Source organism: Microcaecilia unicolor, chromosome 1 (genome assembly GCF_901765095.1).
Source record: "Microcaecilia unicolor chromosome 1, aMicUni1.1, whole genome shotgun sequence".
NCBI classification, from domain to species: domain Eukaryota; kingdom Metazoa; phylum Chordata; class Amphibia; order Gymnophiona; family Siphonopidae; genus Microcaecilia; species Microcaecilia unicolor.
The window spans coordinates 285761767-285775707 of record NC_044031.1 but is presented as its reverse complement, the minus strand read 5'-3'; the positions used below and the strand labels follow the sequence as shown (position 1 = coordinate 285775707).

Sequence of the window (13941 nt, the reverse complement as noted above, 5' to 3'; positions counted from 1 at the left end):
AGAACCCCCGAGGGTCTCAGCCTCTGCCAGCTACTACAAACCCAGTGGCGAACAGAGAAAAATACTACTCTACCAAGTTGTTGTTTTGTTTTTTTAATAAAAGATAGAAATAAAGACTGAGACTGAAGGGTTCACCACGTCTTTCACCTGGAGAATACCGAGGCTTACAGGGGCCGAGATGGGCTCTTATCGGCTATCACAAAAATCAGTGTTTTCAGTCTCCACCTGCTGGAAGACGTGCACAACCCACCAGTCTTCTGGGCTGATCTGGAAGGACGCTAAGGAAGTAACCATTTTAAATAAATTAATTAAATTAAAATAAAATAGAAATTGGAAAAAAATGACTTTTTTTCTAAATACCATTTCGAACAAGGTTTTGTTGCGTTTACCTTTTTAGGCCATTTTCAAACAAAAAAACACAAAAGCTATTGGAATATAGGAGGAGCCAGCATTTTTGCAGACTGGTCCCTTAGACATCCCAGGAGAGCAATGGGGCACCCCTGTGGAGTTCATATAAATGCTCCCGGGCACACATCTCACAGTTGCTCCCTTATCTTATCTGCAGAGCCCTCCAAAACCCACTATCTCCAACTGTACGTCACTACAATAGTCCTTATGGGTGAAGAGGGCATCTACATTTAGGTACAGTGGTTTTCTAGTGCATTTTGGAGGGCTCACAGTTTCCACCACCATAAGTGTAACAGGTAGGAGGAGGTATGGGCCTAGGTTCACCTGTCTCCTGTGAACTGCACCCTGTGGCACTACTACACTACTCCAGGGACTTGCATGATCCTCTAATGGACCTGGCTATAACATCTGAGGCTGTCACAGAGGCTGGTGAGTACTATTTTATTCAGATTTGGGGGGGATGGGGTGGGTCAGTGATCACTGGGGGGAGTAAGGGGGATCATCCTTGGGGCACCTTTTTGTGTCTTATTAGTTAGAAAAACAGGTCTAGACCAAAACATTTTGGTTTTGTTCCATTATGGCTATAAAACGTCCAAGAGTTAGGCACTACTACTACTACTACTATCACTTCTATAGCGCTACAAGGCATACGCAGCACTGTACACCATACATGAAAAGACAGTCCCTGCTCAAAGAGCTCACAATCTAAATAGGATAGGCAAACAGACAGAACAACTAAGAGGTAAGGGAATTAAAGAGGTGGAGATAAAAGGGTACAGGGCAAGTGAGTAGTGGTTAGGAGTCAAAAGCAGCGTTTAAAGAGGTAGGCTTTTAGCCTGGATTTGAAAATGGCCAAAGCCGGGGCTAGACGTACAGGCTCGGGAAGACTATTCCAGGCGTGCGGTGCAGCGAGATAAAGGAACGGAGTCTGGAATTAGCAGTAGAGAAGAAGGGGACAGACAAGAGAGATTTATCCACAGAACGGAGTCCCCGAGGAGGGGGACGTAGGGAGAGACAAGAGTGGAGAGGTACTGGGGAGCGGTAGAGGGAATGCACTTATAGGTCAGTAAGAGAAGTTTGAATTGAATGCAGAAACGGATAGGGAGCCAGTGCAGTGACTTGAGGAGAGGGCTAATGTGAGCATAGCAACTCTGGCGAAAAACGAGTCGCGCAGCAGAGTTTTGGACTGATTGAACAGAGAGATGGCTAAGTGGGAGGCCGGTGAGAAGCAGGTTGCAAAAATCTAGGCGACAGGTGATAAGAGTGTGGATAAGGGTTCTGGTAGAGTGCTCGGAGAGGAAGGGACAGAATTTTGCTGATGTTATAGAGAAAGAAATGACAAGTTTTGGCAATCTGCTGAATGTGAGCTGAGAAGGAGAGAGAGGAGTCGAAGATGACCCCAAGGTTACGCGCTGATGAGACAGGGAGAATGAGAATGCCATCCACATAAATAGAGAAAGGGGGGAAAGGAGAGGTGGGTTTAGGGGGAAAGATGAGAAGCTCGGTTTTGGCCATGTTAAGTTTCAGATGACGTTGAGACATCCAGGCTGCGATATCAGATAGGCAGGCTGATACATTGGTCTGGATGCTAGTTGAGATTTCGGGGGTAGAGAGGTAGATCTGGGAGTCATCAGCGTATAGATGGTATTGAAAGCCATGGGATGATATCAGAGAGCCAAGGGAAGAAGTGTAGATAGAGAACAGGAGAGGACCGCGAACAGAACCCTGAGGTACACGATTGGTAGTGAGATAGAAGTGGAAGAAGATCCACCAGAGTGTACACTAAAAGTAGGAGGAGAACCAGGAAGAACACTAAAAGTAGGAGGAGAACCAGGAAAGAACAGAGCCCTGGAATCCAAATGAAGACAATGTATCAAGGAGTAAGCTGTGATCAACAGTGTCACAAGTGGCGGATAGATCGAGAAGGATGAGGATAGATGAGGATGAATAGAGACCTTTGGATCTGGCCAGTAACAGGTCATTGGAAACTTTGTAAGTGCAGTTTCAGTTGAATGAAGAGGGCGAAACCCCACACACATCCCCTTGTGATTTGGACGCACTGCAAATGAATTGCATACAGTGGTGGAAATAGTATTTGATCCCTTGGCTGATTTTGTAAGTTGGCCCACTGACAAAGACATGAGCAGCCCATAATTGAAGGGTAGGTTATTGGTAACAGTGAGAGATAGCACATCACAAATTAAATCCGGGAAAATCACATTGTGGAAAGTATATGAATTTATTTGCATTCTGCAGAGGGAAATAAGTATTTAATCCCTCTGGCGCAAACAAAGCCCTAATACTTGGTGGCAAAACCCTTGTTGGCAAGCACAAGCGGTCAGACGTCTTCTGTAGTTGATGATGAGGTTTGCACACATGTCAGGAGGAATTTGGTCCACTCCTCTTTGCAGATCATCTCTAAATCATTAAGAGTTCTGGGCTGTCGCTTGGCAACTCGCAGCTTCAGCTCCCTCCATAAGTTTCAATGGGGATTAAGGTCTGGTGACTGGCTAGGCCACTCCAGACCCTAATGTGCTTCTTCCTGAGCCACTCCTTTGTTGCCTTGGCTGTATGTTTTGGGTCATTGTCGTGGCTGGAAGACCCAGCCACGACCCATTTTTAAGGCCCTGGCGGAGGGAAGGAGGTTGTCACTCAGAATTGTACGGTAACTGGCCCCATCCATTCTTCCCATTGATGCGGTGAAGTAGTCCTGTGCCCTTAGCAGAGAAACACCCCCAAAACATAACATTTCCACCTCCATGCTTGACAGTGGGGACGGTGTTCTTTGGGTCATAGGCAGCATTTCTCTTCCTCCAACACGGCGAGTTGAGTTCATGCCAAAGAGCTCAATTTTTGTCTCATCTGACCACAGCACCTTCTCCCAATCACTCTCGGCATCATCCAGGTGTTCACTGGCAAACTTCAGACGGGCCGTCACATGTGCCTTCCGGAGCAGGGGGACCTTGCGGGCACTGCAGGATTGCAATCCGTTATGTTGTAATGTGTTACCAATGGTTTTCGTGGTGACAGTGGTCCCAGCTGCCTTGAGATCATTGACAAGGTCGCCCCTTGTAGTGGTAGGCTGATTCTAACCTTCCTCATGATCAAGGATACCCCACGAGGTGAGATTTTGCGTGGAGCCCCAGATCTTTGTCGATTGACCAGTCATTTTGTACTTCTTCCATTTCTCTTACTATGGCACCAACAGTTGTCTCCTTCTCGCCCAGCGTCTTACTGATGGTTTTGTAGCCCATTCCAGCCTGGTGCAGGTGTATGATCTTGTCCCTGACATCCTTAGACCAGCTCCTTGCTCTTGGCCATTTTGTAGAGTTAGAGTCCTGACTGATTCACTGAGTCTGGTGACAGGTGTCTTTCATACAGGTGACCATTGCCGACAGCTGTCTGTCATGCAGGTAACGAAGTTGATTTGGAGCATCTACCTGGTCTGTAGGGGCCAGATCTCTTACTGGTTGGTGGGGGATCAACTACTTATTTCCCTCTGCAGAATGCAAATAAATTCATATACTTTCCACAATGTGATTTTCCGGATTTAATTTGTGATGTGCTATCTCTCACTGTTACCAATAACCTACCCTTCAATTATGGGCTGCTCATGTCTTTGTCAGTGGGCAAACTTACAAAATCAGCAAGGGATCAAATACTTATTTCCACCACTGTAGATAGGTTTCGAAAGTACAGATTTGGAAATGATGAGAAGAAATTTAATCAAATGGTGCTTTTTGGACGTTTTTCTCTTTCAAAAATGAGCCTCTATGTGTTCTAATTGAACTCTGAACTAAACGCTTTGGTTTTAATTATCCTGTTTTAATGTTTATAAATCAAAGCATCTAATGAATCAAGGAATGCCAAAAACATGGCATTCTTGACTAGACAATGAGAGGATTCATGTGATCTTTTCATATTTTTAATGAACAACTCCTTGCAACCATTTCTAACATGGGACAGTTGAGATTACTCAACTAGAAAAGGTTACTCCGATTTTTTTTAGAAATACTATTATTTGATGCAGATTATTAAAGATGTTTTCTTTTGAAACATATGTAGTTTCATACAAGAAAAATTCTAAAATGGACATATGAGCACAGCTTGTATGAATGAGTTTGCCTTGATACACTGGCTATTGTTGGCAGTATGACTTGTCTCTTACTATGTTGACAATATTAGAGTTTGAAATTAAAGTGAACATTTGGCCATTTGACAGGTCTATTGCTACACATGATACCAGACCAAGGGCCATGTTTACTAAGCAACCACTGTAGCACGCTAACTTAGTAAACAGGGCCCCCAAATATTTTAGATTTTTATTACGGACATTTTTCTACAGTATTAATTTGATATTACTAGTAAATCACTTGAAGCAGTTCAGTAATAATTCTTAGGTTTTGTTTTATTGGGTTTTTTTTTTAATTAGCAAAGATGTTAGGACCCAATACACCACTAATTGTTTAGTGCTTAAATACTAAGCCAGTGGTTTGACTAAGGTCTATTTCTCTGCTAACAAAATAATTTTAAAATATATTTACAAGTTCTTAGAGATTGGTACTTTAAGTATCACTTGTATTATTTACCTTAACTGCTTTAAGCAAGTTTTAAGTGATTCTGAGCCCTGTTTACTAAGCCATGCTGTAGGTGCGCAAATTGTTTAGCGCGCGTCAAAAATTAGCACATGCTAACGCTAGAGACACCCATAGGAATATAATGGTGTCTATCGTTAGCACGCCTAGTGCAGCTTAGTAAACAGGACCTTCTGTTTTGGTTTATATGTCAACAATGAAGGATCACCACGAGTATTGCTGCTCTCAGCCATCTTGCTTTGCTGGTCTCCTGTTATTCAATTACTTTACTTCTTCCTCTGCAACCGTACTGTTTCAATTCAACTATTCTTCCTAGCAGGGACACTATGGTATCATCATAAACGCAACTGGCAGGACACAAAGCACTTGACTCGCAGCCAAGCAGTCACAGCCAAATCCTAAGTTTTGTGCCTAGAGGAAATGGGAGTTCAGAACTGAAAATCAAGTCCTGGGGCTCCATACAACATGCTACATTGGACAGATAACTCAGCAGGATAAGTTTACTGTCTCCCCATCCATTTGCCTATCAGGTAGAAAATATGTCCAAATACCAAATAAGATTTTTCATGGATCATTCTTATGAATAAGCACCACAGCTAACCAGAGACCTATTCTTCATCTAGTCAATCTCCCTCTGATCCCACGGAAGAGTCTGCAGTGTTAGAAGTACTTCTTGAGGATCTCTGGATGGAGCAGAATATCTTTTGGGCTCCTCCCTCAACCCGGAAGAGGTACATCTTTGAGCCTTGGAAAAGAAAAGTATTCCTGATCCATCAGGCATGTGCAGCATGACTTTTATTAACATTGTATTTTTTATCCTTTAGCAACTGTTCTCGCCAATCAAATAAAATAACTATCAATTATGATTTGGGGAGGGCTTCTCTATTGAATGTTAATTTTTTTTTAATGTTTCACAACCCTCTCAAGGCACCCTAGCCAGTCGGGGTTTTACTGCTGCCATAATGAACATGAACAAGGTAAGATTTGCATATTCAAGACATATCTATACAAATCTCTCATGCATATTCAGTAAGAATATACTAAAAATCAGAATGCCTACAGAAAAGATTGAGAAACAGTCAGACAGTAAAGCATATCGTACAGAAATGTTCTACTGCAAAAGAAGAGTTTCACGTTTATAAAAGTGAGCTTGTATCTATTTTTTTTATATCTAAATAGGCAAGGCATGCTTTCAAATAAAAGTTTAAGCCAAAACAAAGCACTTATAAAATACAAAGATATTAGCAGAACTGGATTATCTGGGTCAAACCTACAAGTACAATAAAAATATTCTAGAAAATAATTATACTGAACTGCTCATTTAGGTGTCTACAAAGCTGCAGTAAAAATTGGCCCCAGCACGCCCTTACGTAGGTCTTTCCCATGTGCTAAGGCCATTTTTACAGTGGGTATAAACCCCCTTATTTTCCATTAATTTAGTTTATGGCCATGCACCAACATTACCATTAGCACGCTGCCATTTTTTTTTTAATTACCGTGAGCTTACTGCCACCTATTTAGGAAGCATTGAAAGTCCCCTAAAACACCCTAAAAAAAAAAAATAATAATAATTAAAGCTCAGTTAGCACATGCCAAAACAAGGCACACGTTAGCATCTAATGCAGTTTAGTAAAAGGAACCCTTACTTAGCAACTACTATTTACATGGGACATTCTCTCTCTATAGTCAATAATGCTAATTCTAATATTACTGCACTTTATTAACGCTATTGCCAAAACATCACTCCTCCTTTTTAGTACAACAGAATTTAGATAATTTTACAGGCTCTAAACTGATTCACAGCATGATAAGCTTTGGTATTAATGTTTAAAACCGTAGCACTACACTAATATAAAATTCAGTAACAGGGTACCTCCTACAGGTACTAGTTAGAGCACTTACTTTAATTTTATTCTGTAAAAAAATACACTTTTCTTTATAGCCTCTATGGCTAATATAAAAGCTTCCACCTATACGTTGACAGGATTCTATCTTTTACATGCAGACCTGTGCACTCCAGCCAAACTCCACTCATGCATGCATATTACCACTGACAAAATATACACCATCAAATCACGGGGTGCACTTTTCTGTTAATAAGTAAATCTGTAAGATGCCATTTACTCACCTTACAGCTGCCTAGAATTAGGCAGCCCTTTACAGAACTACCCACAAATTTCTAAATAAAACATCAGCAATTATTTTATATTAGATATTTAATTCTGGCACTTAAATAAAAATTCTGAATGTTCCTTTGACTTAATGAGCACCATCACTGAAAATCTCAGTGAGAGAAAATGGTACTATATAGATCCTCCTCAGAATCATGTGTAAAAAACACAATGTAGAATCAGCTAAAAAAATAAAACATAACAGACACGTCTTCCCAATTAAAAAAAAAAAAGACACAAAAGGATACATCAATAATAAAGTGTGTTAATGTTCCTAGGGTCCCTTTTACTAAAGCTTAGTACGTGCTAACAAAATTAGCATGAGCTTATACTAAAAAGCCCACAGGTATAAAATAGGGCTTCTTGGCATTTAGCGCGCACCCAACAGAATTGATACAAACTAAGCTAAAGAGCCCCCTAATGTTTTACAAAAGTAAAGTGATCTAGGAACAAAACCAGGATATGAGAAAGAACAGAACCCAGTGTTCAAGCAAGCTGAGAACCAGGGAAACCAGGGTTCAAATCCAACTAATTAAGTAATTTGTGCACGATCACAAGAAGCACTATCCACAACCACCTTGTGGCTACATTTCACTAAAAGGCACTACCATATTAACATGTGGTAATGCACACTAGGTTACAGAATGGTAAATATTTATAAATAATGTACATTAATGGTGTTAGTTGCACACTATGGTGGTAGCATATTAACATTTTTAGTAAAGCTCATCTGTGGACAGGGAAATACCTACTATATATAAACATAACACCTCCTGCTACTGCTGAATAAATCATGAGCTAAATTCAAAATGCAAGTATGAGTAAGCTAATACTAAGAGGATGGTCAAAAAATTATTGCTGCTTTAAGAAATATCATTACCAATTTAAAATAAACACACAACGTTCACAAAATATTAGAGGATTTATTAGAGACATATTCAAACAGTAGTAGGCCATTTTGTCCAGTCAGAACACAAGTTAAATAAATCATGCATAAAGTGGCTCTCAATACTTTACAACTGAGATAAGCCTTATTCAACCTTCATACAGGCATAAAAAACACAAATAAAAGCATACTGGGATTACACAAGTGGGAAAGGGGAAATGGGACTTGATATACCGCCTTGCTGAGGTTTTTGCAACTACATTCAAAGCAGTTTGCATATATTCAGGTACTCATTTTGTACCAGGGGCAATGGAGGGTTAAGTGACTTGCCCAGAGTCACAAGTAGCTGCAGTGGAATTGAACTCAGTTCCCCAGGATCCAAAGTCCATGGCACTAACCACAAAACAGGAATTAACATTCAACATTTTTAATTTACAAAATGACAAGAACATTTCTAAGATGCACAAATATGAAAGGTATTATGGGACAAAATAATAATGCCCATGTTGCAAAAATCTCAACGTTAACTGATCACTTATCTACACTGCATCCCAACAACAACATACTTCTCATTGGTTGGAATATGGTGCATAAATGTTTATGCCTCGATTTCAATATTTATTTAAAAATCACTCTGCCCACAACTAAGCGGATTACAGTAAAAACATACATAATCACTATCTAAACATAATAAAACTCATATCACATGACAAAATAAACTCAAATTACAATGTACAGAAATTAACATATTAACACCATGCCTGCACACACCAGTCTTTCAACAATTGTGAAAATAAGTCATACTGCAGCACAATCTAAAAGTCCCAGGTACAGCATTGCAAATCTTGCAGACCTGCAAGTGAAAAAACTAAATTCAAGTACAGGCTTTTATTTACAGAATGCAAATCTCCAGTTACCAATAACATTGCATGATCTGTGAATATATTTCTACATCTGTACTCAAAGCCCTTAAAGACCCAAAGAAACCAAGTATGCTTTCTTTGATTAAATGTTTCTTCCAGAATGGGTTAATACAAACAAAAAGTATGAATAATAAGAAACCACAACAGTAGAAACTTTCGTATGCATTTCTCCCTAGAACTAACATTTAATATTAAAGATGTGCTGCATGATTTTAATTTTTGAACTGGGAATTCATTTTGTAATACTTACCATTTGTACCTTCTATCTAGAACCAATTTAAACAAACCTTATTGTTTAAGACCTATGGATTTATTAAATGATCACTCAATTGCCAGTCACACACTTAAAAAAAAAAAAACATTTTTGTGGAAGTGAAGAAAATACACATTTACAAGATTAACAAAAATAGAAAAACAAATGTTTTTATCTCCAATTAGAAACATTATCTTTATACCCTGTCCATATTCAAAACATCAAACAAGATATACATTTACCTACCTCTCTTACCAATCTGCAATACCTAAAAGTAATGCCTCAAAGTTAAATTACTGTTTCTTCAAACGTTGGCATACTAAAACAAAAAAACATACTAATTTCCTAAATGGCGCCCAACTGAGGAGGGAAATGTACAGAGCATGCGTGACTCATGCCACAAGGCGTCCAACACCAATGCATTGGATCACGTGCTCCACTGCAGCTGTTGCAACCGCGCTATCAGCTATGCGCATGCGTAGAAAGAGAAAGTGAAACGATCTCGACTCGCTATCGCCATCAGGAAGAAAAACAGAACTACCAACAAAAAAAAAAAAACTAATTTCAACGCAACTAAACACAAATTAATAAAATAATAAGGCACAACCTACCTTCACAAAAAACACTATCTCCTTCGTGTCTATCGGCGGACACACCTCGACTAGCTCCAGCGTATTTTCTCACCCACCTTCACCGTTCTCGCTCTTTCTTCTTGCCGAGAGAGATTCAAACAAACTAGGTGGCAGTGGCTGAACACAGCCTGCCCCTCCTCCCCCGCAGCATGCGCTAGTCCGTTATGCAAATTACAACAAGCAGAGACGCCCCCCTTTCTTACTGTGAGCCAATCAACTAGCACGTTCTGTGATCGTTAATATGCAAAGCAGTTGGGAAGATATTTAAATAAAAAAAATGTGGCTTTTGGGTACACCCTTTTGTTGTCCGGTACTGGCGCGAGCGGGATGCGATCATTCCGACGAGTGGTTTTTATTAAGGTAGAACTGAATTGTTAGCTGTACGGTTGAAGCCAGGGAGGCAAATACTAGACTGAAGAATCTGTTTCTGTCTGTGGATCAACAGCTACAAATTTTAAGAGGAGCTCACAGTTGTTTTATATTGAAGAGGAGAAAGTTTTTTTTTTGGACATCATAAAGTTAATAACAACTATAATACAAGGGTTAAGCGTATACTTTGTTATATTGGGGGTGGGGGGTTGTATTTGTAAAATAAATTTTAGGAGGTAACGTCTTTAGTATGTCAAAATTAACAAATTCTGCCGTTAGAAAAGGGTTTAAACACTTTTTTCAACCTAGTATTATTACTAAACCTATTAGATTCGAGATTAAAACAATAAAACATTTGTTAAGATTAATAGCTATTCTAATCCTTCTAAATGTATTCTCTATTGTATATTAGGTCATGTATTTATCAAAAAACATACAGAGATATAAAATGGTATAACTAAAACAATACAAAAAACATTATTTTTGGTTAAATATTATTTTTTCTGCTCATTCAGGACACAACATGGGAATATTGGATTAATATACCACATGTTTCTCTAGGGTGTTTGTGTTGTTGTTGTTGTTGTTTGGTTTTTTTAATTTTGAGGTCTATATTTACACTTTTAATGCCCCGGGCAAGACTAGCCACATGGCCCTAGAGTAAGTAGGAGTTGCTTTTCTTTGGCCTGTATGTCTGGCTTCTTCAAACTTTGTACTTCAGGCAGTTGCCTATGCCTAAATCCTGACCTATATCTTTTGTCATACTGGAGAAATTCCTGTTGTGCTCAGCTAGAGGAGCTAGCTAGTTCTGTCTGTGCCAGTGTTTGGTGACTGTGCTCTTGGCTATGAACAACTGGCAGAGGAGAAACCAGATAGTAGAAAACAGCAGGAGGAGGGTTTTGTGTCATCAAAGGAGATATTTAGAAAACAATGGCTGGCCAGAGTTATGAGGTACATTGATGAACAACACAACGCGACACTTCATTTCTCACCTCTTTACTGGTTTCAGGCTCTTTAGTTCAAAGTTCTCTGTGTACTTTAGAAGACTTGTTAAAACAGCATTTCAATATAATTTGAGGACATTCTATATTTTCCTCATCGCCCTTGAGACAGCAGTGTGTTATGTTACTAGGGGGTTAGATTTATGGGCACTACCACACAGTGTGTGGTGTTATTAAATAGGTCCTATTTTATGCACCTGGACCACACATTAGTATGTGTTAATGGAGCTGAAGCAGTAAGCTTGTGTTAGACCTGTATACTGACACTTAAGCAAGGCTTTTTTTGAGGGGGTACTGAGTACCGGCACCTTTTCCATTGTCTGCTAAAATTGACCCATGGGACCCCAAGTTTTAATGATAGAGCTCAGGCTATACACACCAATTCTGTCTTGTCATAGATTCGTGTGACTGGTTTGCAGGGGACCTGGCTATTTGGGGGGGTCTCTCAGTGATCACCCCACTCTTGAAGGGTGGCTAGCATTTGAGTACCGGCACCTTTTTTGCTAGAAAAAACACACTGCACCTAAGGACCCTTTTACTAAAGGGAGTTAGAATTTGTGCTTAGTGTGCAGTAAAGTCCCATGTTAAGAAGCGCTAAGACGAGATTCAATGTGGCAATATTTAGGGCTTTGTTGGTTTGGGGGGTTTTTTGCAGGTCCCTGCTACTTTTTCTATTAGTATGCGAAACTTGGACTAAATTAATGCAGGAGCACTTAGCACTTCCTATTTAGGAGGTGCTGAGTGCTCCTGTATTAACTCAGCATTGGCGCTTGCTAATGCGAAATGTGCTAGCTGGTTAATAAAGACCATTCTCCTAATACAAGACCATTCTCCACCCATGATGCCCCTCCAAAAAAATATTTAAATAGTTAATGTATGCTTAACACACACTAACAGGCAAAACACCACAAAACCTTAACACATTTTGCAGTAGTAGTTTTTTCACTCACTAAGCACGTGTTAGGCTTTACGCCCTTAGTAAAAGGGTCCCTTCTTGCATAAATTGTAGCTTCCAAATGTAGTAACCAAATAGTTTGATAATAGATCCTGTATGAAAAAAATGTGAGTTTTAACATGGGAGATCACACTAGTTGCATATGCACACAGATGTAAGCACAAAAAAAAACGGTATCACATCTGGAGCTGCATATGCACACATCTACAGCCACGTTAGAATGTTATGTTGTATATAAATTGTTTGCAATAATAATTATGCACAGAATAGCATTCTAGCACGTGCACAGGTGTATACGCATATCAGGTGGCAATCATAATTGTGCGCATACTTGTGCATTTATACAGCTCTCAATAGTTCAGCTCTTCTAAAACAAAATATTTTTAGCATATGCTTTTTTTGTGGAATCAAAAAAAATAGTGGCTGGAAGAATCAGGCATGAATCCCCAGAACTGTGAACACAGAAGAACAAGCTAACCTTTAAAGCTTTATCAACCCTGCAGTTGTCTTCAGGCATTGTCTTCTATGCAGTTCTCTGCAAGAACAGCTAGTAGTCTCTTTACGCTGGATTTAAATATGCTGTGCGCTAGTGTCTACACAAGGCTTCATACAGGGTTAGCTCATGTACAAAACCCCTTTGTTATATCTGGGTACCCACAAACCTGTGCACCAAAGCTGAACTAAACTTGTACAAATCTTAGAGCAAGTGGGGGGGCCCTTCTATCAAAAGGCATTAAGTCCTTTGTATGCAGTTAGCACATGCTAACAGACCACAGCAGAAATGGATTAGAGTGTTTTGCAGTATTTTGTCTGTTTATGGGCATTAACCCAAGTTTTTAGTTTTCTGAGGGAGGGTGTCATGAGTGGAAAGAGTGGGTATTCTTGCGCTGTCCTGCTAGTGTGTTATGATTAGCACATGCTAACTGGAAGATGGAGATTTAATATGGAAACACTTAGCACCTCCTAAATAGGAGGTGTTAAGTGCTCCCTTGTTAAGTTTTTACAGGTTCTGTGTGTTAATAGTAGTACAGATGCACAACCTAAAAAAAAAGCACAGCATTAAATCTGGGTCTAGTGCAGGGGAAGTCCCATGTTAGAACATGCTAATCCCAGATTTTACCACACTTCAGTAAAATAGCTTCTAATTTGCAGCCCCTTAGCACCCTTTTTAGTACAAACAAGCAAAATAAATAGGGTTCTTGCGTGAGGCCTGACAATAAAACAACAAAACAGAGGGATGAAGTTCCACAAAAATATACAAATGTGCAGCTGCATCCATTCTGCTTCTCCCTTGAGTTAATGGATATAAGAGATATAAAGTATAGGTTTAAGTGTGGGGTGGGAAGGGGGATAGGGGATGGATTTCATATTGGACGCACTTCTGTATTCGTGATAACGGTGGGACATGGGTTAAGGGAAGGGGAAAAAGGTTGGACTGGGTTTTCATAATATTTCGCTTTGATACCGTATTGCTTTTGTTATACTCCCACCTCTCGCTGTCAAAAGCGTTTGTCATAAATGAGGGTTTGGAAAGGGGGGAAGGTGAAAAACAGAAAACAATTTGATGAGGACTTATACTATTGACTTATGTATAAGATTGATAATTTGGACTTTTGTATATAAAGATTCATGGTTGTATCTGTTTTGCACAAGGTCTCAATAAACATGTTGAACATAAATGTTCAGCTGTCTCTATGGATTAGTTTCTTCGCCACTCCAATATTCTACTAGTTTTAAATGGTAAGAGT

General features: G+C 39.6%; 1 protein-coding gene across 1 annotated transcript in view; it reads right to left on the bottom strand.

Moving 5' to 3' along the window:
* ATF7IP (activating transcription factor 7 interacting protein) overlaps positions 1–9976 on the bottom strand; it is a 503125-nt gene extending 493149 nt beyond the window's left edge. The window contains exon 1 of the mRNA XM_030207216.1: positions 9848–9976. The gene's annotated coding sequence lies outside the window, so the exon portion shown is untranslated. The remainder of the gene's footprint in view (positions 1–9847) is intronic.
* Positions 9977–13941: the final 3965 nt, after the last annotated feature.